We start from the raw sequence: 12857 nt of genomic DNA, 5'->3' as shown, positions 1-12857 counted from the left end.
GTAATACGGCTAAAGACAGAGGGCCGAGCACCCGGAGAAACTGGAAACAGTACTGGCGTTGAGATGGACTGGTGCTACCCTGTAATAAGTGTACCGGGTCAGAATTAAAGCGAGCTTAAACAGAATTTTACTCAACGCTCCCTCGTACTACCTTTTACCACCCTATTATCCTATAATTGAACTTTATCGCCTCAATTTCGAGTAGTTGTCCCTATCTAATTTTTTGCACTTTTGCTTGGTAGAGAGTGTGTCGACACCGGTTTATTCAACTTTCAGCCGAGAGAAAAAAATACCGGAAGAAATGGCGACGAATGAGAGAGAGAGAGAGAGAGAGAGAGAGAGAGTGCGTGAAGGAAGGGCGAGGGTGAACTAAACACGATTACGTTACCCTCCACGCTGTTGCTTGTCGCCATCGGTTTCGACGACGAATCCAAGTCCGTTTCGCTTGTTTAACGGGACCAGATCGAAAATCGTGGCGTCTGACTCGCGGGCGACACGTAAAGAGGCCGTGACCTAAAAGTGGTGCGAAAATCGAGAACAATGCGCGGTTTCATCGTGTCAGTCGGCAGCGCGCACGCGCTCCTCGTTCTATCTCGAACCTACTTGACCTTTTAAACCGATCGTCGAGAACTTTATAAACCAGCGATGCCATTTATTCAGCCAGCGCAAGAAAGACCTAACCCCTCGATATTCTCGCACGGAGGTTTGCCTTCTTAAGAATAACCACAGTCTATCGATCACGCCAACCCCTAGTCGACGTCCGATCTCCTTTCTACTCGAATCGCCTCTAAAAAAATAATCCTTTTCGATGGGCGCGACGCGACGCGGCCGTCCAATTACAATTTGGAAGTGGCAATTCGATGGGCAACTCTGCCGATTCCGATCGCTGCGTTGCGCCTCGTCGGCTGAAACAGGTACCGAGCACCGCTGTTACCTGACGATACACCCAGCTCCGACGCGGTGCAACGATGAATATACAACGAATGCAACATTAGCAAGTGAAATATCGGGAATGGAGAGAGGAAAGGAGGCGGAGATTGTCCGAGGGTAAAACACGTACATTCAAATTCCAAACAAGTCGATACATAACGGAAGATTCTATCGGTGGTAACCTGTTGGCTCGATCGTACGGTAGTCTTTAACGACGCTAACGAAGCTCCGTCGACGGCTCTCGAATGCATTATTTCCCTGGGCAATGTACTCGCGAGGATGGACAGGTATTAGGTACAAGTATCCGCCATGATAAAATTTCATTTTTACTGGTTTTCCGAACAGAGAATCGTCGTCGCACCATCGTGAATATCGGCGATGAAAATTCGACGAATTCCAAGAATGTTTTGAAATGGTAGGGGGTCCCAGGCGACACCTCGGAAAACGGCGCGTCTGCTGGTGACTTTGACGAAGCTACGGCAGCTGGTACAAAGAGCCGACACGGAAGACTTGTTTGTTCTTTTCGTTGATAGTCTGGATCACGCTAGCGCGTATCCAAAAGAAACGAGCCACGTTTTTATCAACATAGAATCAATCGACGTTACGGTGTGATTGACTTTGTTGAATCGAAGGCGGTAACGGAAGTGGACGTCTTCCTCTTATGACAAACGATATCGATGTGAAAATTTTTCACGCCAGTTTGCGGGCGAAGGAAATACGAGACAAAGACGAATACGCGCTGGCTTGATGCGAACACGTTTTTATTGATAATGCCCACGCTCGTTGTTCGCGCGGAGGTTTATCGTTGTTCGCGAGACTGTACGTAGATCGGGTTCGCGTGTCTTCGATTCACGGTCCGAAAATGGAGGGCGAATTGCGAGCAGAGTCTATCTTCGAGAGCTTCTATTCCGGGACGATGGAATCGTCCGATTCTTTCCTTCGGCGAAACTATCGTACCGCGAGCTGAGTCGGCGAAATATATTTCACGGCGACTCGGTAAGACGCGCCGGCGACATCGTTGTTTTCTATTTTTTTTCTGTTTTACCCCTCGCACCTTCTCCCATTATCGTTTTCTTTTTTCCGTGCCACCGATTTCCCGTTTCCCCTCCTTCCACCAACGTGTACCTTCCAACAATTTTATCGTGGCGCGCTCCGTGTTATTGCTGTGTTAACAGGGTGCTTAAAGAAAATTAACCTTTATCGCTCGGACTTTTAATCCGTTGGTGCTCCCGTTGGCCAGGCTTTAACCGGCTTAAGCGGCAATCGACGGAAGGATTGTTCAGGATAATGATCGAACCGGAAAGTGTTTAGATCGCAGATCGAAGCTGGCGATATATGGCAACCTATTATTAGCTTGTTCCTTTATTATATATCCGCGATGATCCAATTACCCAGGACTTTCCTATACCTTGAACCGACTGCCTTAATCGGTAAGACATTTTAGGATACATCCCGTTTAATCCAGTTACTATAATGGCTGCCGCCATCCTGCATGGATTACAATTTGACCATCGATAAGTCGATTAATAGATCCGGCATATCCTCCACAATATTGTTCGAGCCGCCGAACATCTCGCCGAGCAGCAGTAGAACGAGTCATCGCTCGAGTCGACAAACGCGATTCCAGTTGAAACTTGTGCGGCTGATCTTTTGTAGGCAAAAAGGGAGCGTAGCTCGGCCATGCGGGGCTACTGATAATATATCACGTAGAATGCGTCGGTATCGTGTCGGTACCGAGAACGCAAGTTCGGTGCTATCTGTCAGCGGCAGACGGCACAAGCCCCCAGGACATAAGAATCTAAAAGGATAGTATTCGACTGGAAGGAAGAAGGGACCAGGGCCGAGTCGGTCCGGGCCAAGACGAGGCGATGGCAAAGGAAAGAGGAAGAAGAAGAGCAAGAGAAAAGAGAGAGAGAGAGAGAGAGAGAGGACGCAAAGGAGTAAAATTGTCGCCTAAACATGACGCGCGCATCCCAAGTGAAACTGCAACTTTCTGAGCGACGAAGCTGGCGCTCGAGGTTGCTTCACTAGGCCGTTTCATGGAAAGCCCCATGCACACCCTCGGTCCCTCGAACTCGTTCGATAATATTGGATATGGCATCCCCGCACTCGGCCGCCCACATAACCACCGACTCTCTCCTAGCCCCGAGTCGACCAATATGCGGTAGAAGTTATGTGGTGTCGCCTTATCCCTTCCATCTTCCATTTCGCTCTCTTTCAGCACGCCTCTACCAAGAAGATGCTGACTTTTCGAGTTTCTTAACTTTTCGTTACTTACTTTTATCCTTCCTTCCTTCCTTCCTTCCTTCCTTCCTTCCGTCCTTCCTTCCTTCCACCTTCTTTCTCTTCTTACTTGGTTCATTCTTTGCTTCTATCCTTTCTTCCAGTCGGTATGCTTTTGCCTATAAAGTCGGTCTCGTCGAGAACTTAATATCTCTAGGCGTGCCTCTCCGACGTCGAATGGAATTTTATCAGTGAATCTGCGCTCGTTCGATTGCTTCATCGATCACTCTGCCGTAAATTGCCAATAACTCTTCTGTACGCTTGGTGTATGTAGTTATGTTTCGCGGCCGTGCTCCGACTACTTTTACAACTAATTTACCGACAGGACGGGGACAAGGAGGACAAGGTGATCTATACGTCTGGTCTCGTCTCGTCTCGTCTCGTCACGCTTTCTTATCTTATATCGTCGACTCACCGACGATAAAGATACACGCCATCGCTGTATCTCTTTTGCCCTGATTAGCCCCGACGAGAAATTTCTCCCTGGATAATGAGAATTTCTCGTTCTCAATGCCAAGTTAATAATAATTGTATTAATGTTATAGTCGATCTAGATTTGCAATGCCTCGAGCTAACAGTGAATCGTTTTAATCGAGGCGCGCCAGAAAATTTAGTTCTCTTTCCTTGCACGCTTGAATATCCGACCGATGCAATTACGCAAATGAGCATATTTAACGCACGTGCGCTTCAGTGTTTAACCACGCGGCGCGTTAATTTCGGCCAAATGAAAATGGCCAAGTTTTCATAAAGTTTCTCCGGTTTGAAGGAAAAATGATCGAAAGAGCGAATCGCGGTGGCGGTGCGTCGATGAATGTCAGCCGTCCACCGTGTCGGCAACGAAAAAGGTGGAGAAAACTACAGACAAAGAGAAAGAGCGAGAGAGAGAGAGAGAGAGAGAGAGAGAGAGGAGGGAAGGGAAAGGGAAGCAGATCGTGGCGAGAAGAAATCGCTTTATTGCTCGTGACATATTTCAGGATTTTTTCGAGCTTTCGCAGCCAGCCACGGCAGAGAGCAAGCTCGCGTTGTGTCCTCGGAAAATATATTTTATCCGACAGTAACGCCCACTTCTAGTGCACTTGTTGGAATAAAGTACTTGGTCGCGAACAACTCGATCGCCACTACCGCCACTACACGATTTTCTATTACGCGTATAGCGCCATGGTGCACGTTCGAAACACGCGTCGACGACCTTTCGAACGGGATTCGTCCGATTTTCCCGATCGGTCGATTTACGCGATCACGATGGCACTGGTTTCGGATCGACGCACGAAATGGCGTGAAACGCGATCGTATCGAAGACGACAGCAATCCATGTAGTCGAATGGGATTTAGAAGAACGCGGGTTTGCATAGGCGGCGCCATTGTCGGGGTAATTATCCTCGCTGTCTTTTTTTTCCGCTTTACAGCTAGCCCCCATAAAGGGAGCTGACTACGTGCTTTTACCACCTCAGGGGGCGTGTCGCAGTGGACGTTGCTCGTTCGGGCAATAAAAAAGCGCACCACCGTGTGATCGAGGCACACGCGATCCTACATCAGCCTAGCCAGGGGAAAAAGGACAGCTTTAACCGGCAGCGAACCGCTCCAGGTTTTGTCCGCATACATGGTAACCGCGTGTAACGCCTGTAACCGATAGCTGCCGTTTATGACCGATGACCTATGCGTTTTCCTCACCCTTTCCAATCTCTCTATCCACAATTTCCATTCCCTGTTACGCGATTAGTCGCGCATCAAAACCCGATTCAGCTATGCTCTATTATTTCAAACGGTGTCCGAACAATTATCGAAAAGCTGCGATTATCAACCTCGAGGACAACGATTTCTTTCGTCGAATCGCGGATCGTGACGAGCTTGTTTCGTGTGCCGGTTACGTAACGCAATTATTAATAAGCATACTCGGTTGATATTATTACGAGAAATCGTTCGTGGCTCCAATGTATATCATTTTCTACCGAATTTACTTCGGGATCACATGTAAAATTGCAATAAATTATGCAAAGTTATTAATAGCTCGTAGCCATGCGAACTCTTTGATGCGTCACCGGTGTAAGAAGCTGTTGCGCGCCTGCTCCATGTTACCGATATCGTCGGTACACTTTTTTTTTGTTACGTTACGTAACTACGTAATATTACTCTTAAGATGCTCCGCGATACGGAAAATATCGTCGATTTCTTCGCCGGATCGTAACGCGCAAGCGGAAGCTACAATCGAAGGGAAATGTGTGGAAGATCGGTTCGCAGGAAATTGGAACATCGAGCTAGTTCGCGTTCCCGGCATTAACGAAGCGTAAAAACCAATTATTGAATACCAGTCCCAAATTCCCGTAAATGCTCCGTTAATATACATATACATGACTGAACAGATAAACGCGAAACGTCGACCGTCGATGTTTGATCATCGAATCAGCGTAACAAGTTGAAATTCGACGGTAATGCTAGTTTATCAATGAACCACGTCATTGTGGATCTCTCTCTCTCTCTCTCTCTCTTTTCCCTTCCCTTTCCCTCGTCTCTGGTTTTCTCTACGAAATCAAATAGATTCGTGAGAATCCGTAAAATTGTACGTATAATTTCAACGATAGCCATACGCGATCGTATATATATTATAGATAGTTAAATTCTAGCAAGACAGAGCACCAGACAACGTCGTCGATCGATGCAGTGATATCCAACATTTCGCTCGAACAAATTCCTTGAATATCTGATGTAAGTAGGATACTAGCTAAGTAGCGAGAAGGTAGAGGATAAAAATCCTACGTCAGGTAGATATTAGGTAATTCCTACTTGAACGCTGGTAAAAGCAAGAGTAGAAGCGATAGTAGATAGGTAGGTACTAACGTTCTACTCTCTTTTCTTCTTTCCTTTCCTTCTTTCCATCCTATTCTCCAACCTTCCTTCAACGTGTATTTTCAATCGCGAACCCCGCAAAGTTAAACAGGCCGCGATCTTCTCGTTAAAGCGATACGATGTTAATAGATACGTCGAGAATTAATCGACGCCGAAAAACGCGAACTACAATTGAAGTATTAAAAAAAAAAAAAAAAATGAAGGCAATTACATTATTCGTTAACATCTGCATGGAATGTATAACTTGCCATCCCTGCTCTTCCTCTAGTGACCTTTTACGCTCCGACACTTTTGCAACCCTGTACCCGACACTTCCGTCGATAATCTCTGGATCTTTCTCTACACATACACTACGTCGTTTAAACCGTTTCCTATTTTTACGAATCCTCGCCACTGCGTTTACCTGCAGGTGCGCGACTTCGATGTAATCGATATCGACGTTTCGGAAAGGAGTAAGAAAACGGATGAGACAGAGAGAGAGAGAGAGAGAGAGAGAGAGAGAGAAAGAGAGAGAGAGAGAGAGATGAAAGGAGAGAGGATATGATATCTCTAATTAACGTCCCGTCGACGTTAAACTCGCAGGATTCGTTGCGGATACACTCTTGCCGAGCACGACACACGAAACTCTATTGCATCATATCGCTGGATCTCTGCGATATTCTTCCTCTTCCGGCTTCCATTTTCCCTCGATTTTCTACCCTTCTGCTGCTTCGTGCCATAATCCCTGCTTCGTGCACCTAAATAGCAGGGCTGAAGGGCGAAGAAGGATCTCTTGTTGATTGGAATCCCACAAGAAGATATGAGAAGCTGATTAGTTCCTCTGCTGAATAGGAGACTAAACAATGGCGCAGCGTTAGAATGAATGAGAACAACGACAGTTCGTACAACGGGTATGGTAACCGCGGCTAAAACCCACGAGCGGCTGTTCTATCGCGTCGATTCCTGTCTCGGTAAATATAACATTGTGTTCCGCTCGGAAACATGGTATGGCCAATCATCGAAAAACGAACCAGTCTCTTCCCATTGCCAACACACGTCCATTGTTCCGCCGTATAAACGTCGCCGATACAGACTAATTATTCGGCAGATGTTACCATTGATGATTCGTCAACGATGTACGATGACTGTCGTCGGCCGTCTCTCCGGGATATAACGATGGAAAAACGAGAGAAACACATGGGAAAGCGATGATTCTAAAGCGTTCAAGGTGTGCGTTATTTTCGATCGATTTTAACGTGCCAGTATGTTCAAGAATATCCAATCACGACGTCCGGGCTCGAGAGTGGCAGGGAAAGTTTAGCGTTGCCCGTTACTTTACAATGCCGGATATCCATAGCACGGAAACACGGTTGATCCAAATTTGCTTGAAAGCACGTCCGAAGCGGACAAAAGCTATTATCTGGCTTCCGATAGAAACATCATCGTCATAATACAGGAATCACCGCAAAGAGAGCGGATTGCATTTGAGTCGGAGCGGCGGAGCGCTACTCGACACGAGACCGATCGGTATCTAGCGTTTAGATTCCAGCGTCCATATTGGCCCCCAATACCGATCGTGTTATTGCGAGCATCGATGGATTGACATGTCAACACATTCTGTCGTTAATGCAAGTTTCCAAGGGTGCTGGGTACAGCGGCCGCGATAAGGGCGGTTTACATCGAGAGGTTGGTTAAGGAAGAGTTACGAGTACGTGATCCTGAGTATCGGGCGAATTCGATCGATGCGAGGTCGTGCTTGAAAATTAGGAACACGTCCGCGTTTAGCTGCTTGGTAGGCGTAAGCTTCGTCCGAGCGAGCCACGAAAACGGATGCGCTTTAGCAACCGACATTGCCAGTTTCTACGAAAGCCGGGACTCTGCCGTCGTCCCGCAGAGTACAGAAATGGTTAGAACGACGCCACAGCGTCGAAGGAAATGCCGATGCAGAGGAAACGTGAGATTAAACGCGTTGCGGGAATAAACGATAACGTGCGCGCGCGTGTAATATTTGTCGGGTGCGGGCAGAAAATGAGAAAAAATTCGCAATTACAAGCTGATGAAATCGCGAAAGCATTTTTCATGGTAAACGACAAAGAGATGGAACGAGTTATTTCGTCGCGAATTACATGAAACGGATAACAAGAAATAGCAGCGTAACGCGCCGCGTCACAGTGTTCACGGTATTATTAAATAACGTTAAAGCTTATGGAAGATGGAAATTGTTCGTGCTGTGTTCGCGATCCAAACGATATTCCACAAGCTAGTTTGAAATAAATAGATAACGAAACACAGGTGTTGGAAGAAAAAGCGTGGACGCAACAGTCGATCGGTCGATGTTGCACCGCGGGACGCTGTATGGGGCATATCGCTTTACAGTTGGCTTCTGTATCGCGCACACTCGTTTATCCCAGACTAAAATTACAATGCGAATCGATGCTCGTCCTTGATCACGTCCCCTCCGATAGAAACATTTTTCCAGACAAATTAAACGTCGTGTCGAGCGTGTTCTTTCGATTTCTGCGCGTGTTATTAGTCGCTACAGGTATCTCGTCAAACGTTCCATAGTGGACAACGATGCGAATCAACGTTTTATAAAGCCGATAAAAGGTACGAGAATCGATACCAGAGCTGGTTAGGCGAAACACGAACCGAGCTACGTTTAAAACGTCGATCATCGTTTGGCGGTGCGTGGTATTTTTACATAATCGACATAGTTTCGGCTGCCAGTTACCCAGTACGTTATATTCTAGTCTAAATTTGAAGCCCGTGTTCGACGACATTTCTGTTCGTGTTCCGTGATCGGAATACCTCAACTTCGGCAGTATCGACCATCGCGATGAAACAACGGAATTCCATAAGCGTGATCCCAACAATCCATCAACAAATCGGGATCAAAATTTCATTCTGTTCGAATATACCATCGATAAGATGTACGCGATACTTTTGTTGTGACAGACCGGAAACAACCGTCGCAACCGAATTGGATCACAGTTGCGGAAGCGTAGTTTTTTTTTTTTTTAAAGACAATTAACGTTCTATCAGTTGGCAAAAATAATTCACTGTACAGTTATATCTTGTCACCTGTAACTTGATATTCGGTTTCCAATATACTAAACGATATATTAAAGGAATTCAACGGATTCATCGACAGAAACGAGGGATATTTCATCGTCGGTGTTTTTATCGAACGGGAAAGCCACTTGGTTCCTCGCTGGCGAAACTAAAATTGCGCAGCTCGTTCGCGCGTATCGCTCTAAGTCACAGGAAAAAAGAAAAATCAGAAAGTTTGGCGTACAACCAACACAATGGGATCGTAGTCGCGCGATAGAGCGATAGATGGTTTTGCACGAGATATGTAATATCGAGTGGACGCAAAAAGCGGTCGGCAAACTTTCAATCAGTCGTCCCGTATTGGAGTAGTAACGGGCCTTGTATGGGCGGACAGGCCGGTAGAGTTTGCTACGGCTGTAGCGGCGAACGCAGTAGTCGTGGATTTATTTGGTCGGACAGGAAACACCGTCGCTTTACCGCAGAGAGGAGTGCGGATTTCATGGATAACGCTAGCTACAAGGGTAGAGAAGCGTCGCTACCAGTACAGAGGAGAGGCAAATAGAACAAGGACCGAATCCAAGGGGCGAGGGAGGGCCGGGTGTGGCAAGAACTAAAGGACGAGGACATGCATATTAATAGGGAAACAAGTACCGAAATGTCTGACCACCGGTGAACGAGCCGACGTCGTTGTATCGAACGTTCTATCCCCGTCCATTTTCCACTGTCCTCCCACTTGCCTCTCCTTTTCTCGCTCGCTCGCTCACTCACTCTCTCTCTCTCTCTCTCTCTCTCTTGTGTTCTATCCTTTCTCTTGCACTGTGAATGGTTCGCGTTCCTATTTCAATTGCACCATACGGCCCCGACGACAACTCGTCCTCGATCCTGGTGAACGTCGCCGCATTAACGCCAGGAAGATCGATTAAAGCGCCGATCAAATACGTCGTGCGACCCGAGCATAAGCATCGGAACGGCCCGTTCTATCATCAGCCGGTTAATTGTCCTCGCGTTAATTGCCGATTGTTGCACGATACTACGCGTCTGCGCGAACCAACGAAAATCCTGGAAACCGTGCGAGAGAAGGAGAGGAGAGAAGCATAGCAGTTGAGAAAAAGTTTCGGCGAAACTACCTGGCTGTCCTGTCGGTCGTTCCCGTAAGAGAAAAGCGTAAACGCGAGATGCATCCAGAAAGTAAGGCGAAGCACTTTTCAAATGCACAAAAGTTTGCCGCAGACTGAAAATTTGTAAAAGCACGTAGAGACAGTAGCGCGCGCGCAAAGAGAAAGAGAGAGAGTGGAATGCGTGGGCTGAAACGAAGGTGGGTGAGGATGCAGGTGCAGGTATAGGTGCAGGTCGCAGAGGAAGCAGTAGGAGCAACGAGAAGCGCGAGTCGCGTTTGCGTGCACGCGTTTCGTTCGCCCGTTCGTTCGAGCAGGAAGCGGATGACGGGAGATTTGCGCGAGCGAGAAAGACTCTCGCTGGGAGATAGAGGGAGTAGCTGGTGCATAAATTAGTGGTGAAAAGTTAATTGGAGCGGACACTGGCTTGCGTTCGCAGTGGTACAAGTTACGCTCCTACCACGCTCGCACAAACCACCCACCCTCGTGTTCCCGAGGCTGTGCCGGCAGGTCGTGCTTCTACTGGCCGCAGCTACGTCGACCAGCGTAGCCGGAAAACCGAGCCCAAACATCCCCCTCCCGCGCGCAATATCGTTTCCCGGCAACTTGAATTATCGGCCCAGTCGAATACACACCGATTGCCCCTACAAATTCGTCATTATCGCGAAATCCTGTTCGGCGCGATCGCCCGTCTCCCAGAGAAAACGCGGCCGTCGCCTTCTCCCTTCCAAGATCGATCGACATCGCTCACCTTTCACACGGTCGTTGAAAGGCTTCCGCGACATTATTCGACCGAGCTCGACGTTCCATTAATTCTGCGGAGCCGTCGTTCCCTCGCAACCACGAACCTTCCAGAAAAAACCAATTGCCGCGATATCGAGAAAACTTGTAACCGCGCGATACCGATTCAGCAATACGCGAGCATCTGGATGACAGGCGTGCACGAGTCGCGCAACAATCGGCCGCGATATCCTGAATTATCGCTCTGGGCCAAATACGCTGATTCGCGCAAATTTGTAATTTCAAATTCGTAATTATTGTCAAATCGGAACGCGTTCGGCCGCGGATTGCGGTCGAAAGAGCAATTCGATCGTGTCATCGATGTTTCCGTTTCCGAGAGGCATTCTCTCGCTGTTTCGAACCGACGCGATGCTGTTAACCAACGATCAAATATTTAACGATAGCTGGATATTTTCGCGATCGTATTTAAGAAGGAGGGCGCGCAAGCTCGTGTCTTTTTCCTGCTCGATTTTCTCGAAATTCTTCTTCTTTCGAAATTTCTTCCTCGGTGCGTTCTTAAGAACTGCAACGTTGCGTTTCACGCAACGACGCAAAGAGAAAGGAAACGTTCGAAAACCACGCAGGTACGGAATCGGTATTGCGTGAATTTACATAGGGTACACGAACGTTAGAAGGTAAAAGGGAATGGAGCAGGCGGCTGTAGGTAGTTTACTTTTTAATTCGGGCCGGACTTCGTACTTTAATAAAACCGTTGAAACACGCAGACAAAGAGAAAAAGGAGGAAAGCAGCAGGCTGGCTGGCGCGAACTTGCTCTTTTACATCAACGGTTAATAGCGTGCGCGCGCGTACTCACGCTTATACACGTACATACATCGCGAACCGCCCACGACTTCTACCTTCTTAATTAATGAACACCCGGTGAATGTTCGCAAAACAGCTCCAATATTCTCCTTATTACCACTGCTAATAATAAAAATAATAACGATAATTATTATGGCTATTATTCCTACTATTACTATTCTTATTATCATCATCATGACCAACGCGATCGTCATCGTTGTCATTACTTTTATTAGCGGCACTCTAGTTTTATTTTTATTATTACCACTACGAGCATTATAAGAGAGCAGCGGAACCGTAACGAAGGTGTAAGTGTAAAAAAAAGGTCACTTTCATTAAAGTCGCTCGCATTACCAGTCTCTGTGCTTCTTGATAACGTATCGGCTAATTTCACGCCGGAGCTTCCAACGCTTCGCGAAGCTTTTCTACTTTCAACGACTTCGCCAAGACCGGGTCAACGATCAACCGGGTCAACGGTCAACCGGCCGGTGTCTTGGCGCCAACGCCAAAATGACTCCCCCGAGTACGCTCGAATTTATTCACGGTCAGTAGCCTCGGCAGGATGATTCGATAAATTGTTCGATATCGAAAGAGTTCAAGAGAGCTATGTTGCTAGGCTTTCGAATAGCGAGCGCGCGCCATCCACGAGAATCGATCGTTTCGATTGTTGCGCTAATCTCCACCCCGACACCTCCCGTGCCCTGCCATCCGTTCCCAACTACCGTTTCCCAATCTGCCCCCTCTTTGTTGGTTCCCATACTTTTTCGAACAATGAGATTTTCACGCGACGGGGAACTTTACATTATATCGGGCTAGTAAAACGCGTCGGTTAATTAAAACCAGGCAATGAGCGTTCCATGGGTCGAATTTATCGCGATATATTTTTTGCCACCACTCTCGGCCGAATATTCAATAATATCGCGTGATCGGATATATGCGAGCAAAGCCGCGCATTATTCTTCGGCAATGTAGCCGCCACTTCTTTCTCCGCTATTTTTCCCCGTTTAATTCGATTCGAACGCTTACCTGGCTCTCGCATTCCTATTCACCGTTTTATCCAAGATTAAGTGGCT

The 12857-nt window shown here is 47.3% G+C and overlaps 1 protein-coding gene across 3 annotated transcripts in view; it reads right to left on the bottom strand.

Moving 5' to 3' along the window:
- LOC117166243 (kin of IRRE-like protein 1) overlaps positions 1 to 12857 on the bottom strand; it is a 253136-nt gene that overhangs the window by 222316 nt on the left and 17963 nt on the right. The gene's annotated exons all lie outside the window — the stretch shown is intronic.

This window comes from Bombus vancouverensis, chromosome 14, assembly GCF_051014615.1.
Source record: "Bombus vancouverensis nearcticus chromosome 14, iyBomVanc1_principal, whole genome shotgun sequence".
In the NCBI taxonomy this organism is placed as follows: domain Eukaryota; kingdom Metazoa; phylum Arthropoda; class Insecta; order Hymenoptera; family Apidae; genus Bombus; species Bombus vancouverensis.
Note: the sequence above shows the minus strand (reverse complement) of the source record. Positions and strands in the feature narration are given on the sequence as shown.